Source organism: Hyla sarda, chromosome 4, assembly GCF_029499605.1.
Source record: "Hyla sarda isolate aHylSar1 chromosome 4, aHylSar1.hap1, whole genome shotgun sequence".
Taxonomy (NCBI): Eukaryota; Metazoa; Chordata; class Amphibia; order Anura; family Hylidae; genus Hyla; species Hyla sarda.
This window is the reverse complement of record NC_079192.1, coordinates 47,877,704-47,881,665: the sequence shown is the minus strand read 5'-3', so window position 1 is coordinate 47,881,665 and position 3,962 is coordinate 47,877,704. Positions and strand designations below refer to the sequence as shown.

Below are 3,962 nucleotides of genomic sequence, written 5' to 3'. Positions count from 1 at the left end.
ACAGTATTAATAATAGATGCTCTGAACCTTGAAGAACTTTTTCTGCATGGTATGTATTTTATTATATAAAACATGTTCTCCATTGGTTTCGAGTAAACTATTTGCTCTGTTTGTCCTTTGCAGCTTTTTTGATTTACAATACAATAAAAGCTGCCGGATGCCAGATGCTGCAGGATAGGTGATAAGTAGCTGATCGCGGGGGGTCCGACCGATGGGACCCCCAACATTATCTTGAACGGGCCTACAGTGCTAATTGACGAGCATATGCTGCAGATGGCACAAGCTCCATTCATTTCTATGGGAGTGCTAAAAAGACCTGAGTACAGCACTCGGACATCATCAATGCTCCCATTGAAATGAATGGAGCGTGTGCTGTCTATTGGTAGACGACAGGCGCTTCTCACAGAGAGAGCCGGGCTTCCATGCCGGAGATCGTGGGGGGTCTCAGCAGTCGGACCCACCCCGATCAGCTACTTATCCCGTGGAAAGGTGATAAGTTAATTTTCGCCAGAGTTCTCCTTTATGATGTTGGCATCAATTAACATTATTTGGGTAAAAAAATAACTAGCAAAAGTTTGAGGTCATTTGTACCTCCATGTTTTGGTGAGAGATATCCATCCCAACCACTCAGATTCAAGTTCTCCCCTTTTCTGGATATAATGACATCCATACATTAGCCGGTTTACTGATAATGTCATTTCTATGACTTCTTCTTTTTCTTTTCCATAGTAGAAATCGCAGAAAGCTCCTGCAAAACATGTCCTTCTGGATGGGAACTGTTCAGATCCAATTGTTATTACTTTTCATCAAGTCAGGAAACATGGGAAAGGAGCAAAGAGCTTTGTGCACGACGTAATGGGAGCCTCGCTGTAATAAAAGATGAGTATGAAATGGTGAGTCCTTAGAAAACAATTCTCCTAAAGCTGATTTTAGTGGGAGCAGCCTATTACCTTATATACATGGTGGCCTCCTGAATCTCCCCCAACAGAAGACGACAGGGGGAGAGTGGGATCATGTTGTTTACTTTTAACATACCTGATCCTTTTGTTGCCCGCAGACTTTTCTTGCAGAAGCTTACTCCGGTATCCCTATTCATAACGCAAGCACACTAGTACACACTGAGTGTATATGCATATAAGGGCTGTTCTAGAGTCAGATTAACACTTTGAATGTGTATTCAGAGGCACATATACTGTACATCTGTACCCTGTCAAAATGGGATGCCAATATATAGACAGACACAGGCCCTATGACCGGAAAATAGTCCACTAGCAACTGCGTTTAGGTGCTACTGCAAATGTCAACAAAGACGTGGTCTCAAATGGCTGGAGGTGCTCAACCCCAAATGCGGTTGTGCATTTATGCTGGGGGAGCAGATTCTGCCCTTGTAGTCCGTTGCTAGGGGCAATCCCCAGCATAAAAATGCATACAATGGAGCATGCCTGCAGCGGACTACAAGTGCCACAATAGAATCCTCAACCAGATAAACTGTATGTGTAACAAATAGAATGCAATACAGGAATTTAGGTGCACTACTGTGGTAGATGTATACAATGACATTGGCTATCCCTCAACACTGATGTTAATATTGAGACATTAGCCAGTATATCCTTGTATGAAGGACATACCGGGCGCGCACATCAACGCCAAGGTTTCTCAAGTGGCACGGGCCCTAACACTAACCGACCTGTGCGTGATAAGCAAAAACCAGGGGCCAGTGGGCAATTACCGCAGCACTAGGCCGACTCACAGCCTCCTCCCAGTTGCCTCCAGTGTGACTGGGCACACATACAATGGGGGGAGCGAGAGACAGGCTACAAGCCCCACCTAAGGCTACTGCAAACGTGTGATTTATCTGAGTATAAACATGCATACATTCAGAAAATGACCTAAAGATAGTCACTAGCTATGGGGCCCATTCCTGTCTGTGCTCAAATATATATTTTCCTTGTTCCTTTTATCTTTGCTCAGTTAGTCAGATATCTCATCCATGACATTGGAGACAATATATTACGATAATACCTTTATTTGTTTCCAGTCTTCTTTATGGCCGACCATAAACAAAGGAGCATACTGGATAGGACTGAGACGAGATCCTAAAGACACTACCATGTGGGTGTGGGCAGATGGACCGCCACTGACATACAGGTGAGAAAATACTATAAATTTACATTTAACATACTGTACATAGAAACAAAAGGTACAACATGCTAGAGGGGTAAATGAATGGCTTTGAAGTGGATGTCCTGTTATGGGTTCTCCTGTGAGGAGATGATCAGGAAAAGATAAGGAAGTGTCAGTGTACTATGTGTGTAATGTACGGGCAAGTCAGGCCCACCAGAGGGAGGCCACTTTGCAGCCATTTCTTTGTCTGACATCTGAAGCTACAGAACCCACACAGGTGTATTCCAGTATTACATAGAACATAACCCAAGTGTAGAGGTGACCAAGTATGTGGGAGCTTTATCAATTCACTTGTTTTTTTTTTTTTTGGTTCACATTTGTTTTAAAAAAATAATGAAATAAAGCCAAACAGTTTTGGCACATATCAGGTATAAAAAAATAAAAATAAAAAAAAGTCAGAGGAGCAAGGTTTAACCATAAAGAAAGTGTATAATTTGCCCGCATGCATAAGATCTATGAACCCTTGACCCATCGGGGTATAGAGGGGAGGGATGGTAGAGGACAGATATGCGGTTTGAGTACTCAATAAGAACCCTACGAGGCCAGAAAAAAAATTATGTAGAGCGGGACAGGGTGGAAAGGAGGGGCGGGGGGGGGGGGGTATACCACGAGACAGGGTTGGGGGAAGCACTCAACAAGATCAGTCTTGAAGGTTGGATGGGTGGTTGTAAACATCTAGCAGGACCAGATCATGTCTTGTTTGTCCGATAGGGTTGAGGTGTGTTATTATTCACCAAAAATGGTGTCTCTCTATTCACGTCCATGGGAATTATGGAAACAAACAAGCCCAGGTCAAACGTAATTCTGGCATCTAATATATATCTAGAGTCATTGTAAATATTTTTTTGTAACAAAGAGTAACCTTTTCTTACAGTGGCTGGAATGAAGGCAAACCCAATAGTGATCAAGATAATGAAGAGTGTGCAGAAATTAGAGGAGTTCAGCTGAATGGCGTCCCATGTCAAAACAAGCTGAACTACATATGTCAGGGTGTGTGGAGTTGTTGAAGGGGGGGCGGTTCTACTTTGGACTCCTCTTCATAAACCAATGATAAGGTGACCCCCTTCTGATTATCTGCTTGTGTTGCAAAGCATAAGAACTTATACATCTAGATTACCAAGAAAAAAAAGATGACACCTATAGGCCCAGATTTATCAAACTGTGTGAGAGAAAATAGAGGGATTTTCCCACAGCAACCAATCACAGCTCAGGTTTCACTTTACCAGAGCTCGTTAGCTGAGCTGTGATTGGTTTCTATAGGAAAATCCCTCTATTTTCTCTCACACAGTTTGATAAATCTGGGCCATAGATTCATGCCCACCTAATATGCTGATAAATATGAATACAAATTAGATTTTAGTCCACAAATAGCAAAAACAGAAACTCCGCAGACAAAAGCAAAAACATATATAGATTCAATGCAATATAATAACATAATAAATATACAAATATAAGGTACCAGCTTAAAGGGGTACTCCGCCCCTAGACATCTTATCCCTTATCCAAAGGGGACCCCCACGAACTCGGCTGTGGCACCCCAGACATCTGGTGCACTGAGCGAACTTTGTTCCATGCCGGATGACTGGCGATGCGGGTGGAGCCTTGTGACATCACTGCCACACTTCCTCAATGCAAGTCTATGGGAGGGGGCGTGATGGCCGTCACACCCCCTCTCATAGACTTGAATTGAGAGGGCATGGCCGTGACGTCATGAGCCTCCGAAGCAGTACCTGACGCTTTAAACGAAAGCCAGGTGAGGCGGGACCCCCATGATCAAA

The 3,962-nt window shown here is 43.4% G+C and overlaps 1 long non-coding RNA gene across 1 annotated transcript; it reads left to right on the top strand.

The window, feature by feature from the left end:
* Positions 1-444: 444 nt before the first annotated feature.
* On the top strand, positions 445-3,236 carry LOC130366798 (uncharacterized). The gene is made up of 3 exons (XR_008891931.1): positions 445-893; positions 2,039-2,148; positions 3,059-3,236. It is a non-coding gene; the product is annotated as an uncharacterized LOC130366798 (long non-coding RNA).
* Positions 3,237-3,962: the final 726 nt, after the last annotated feature.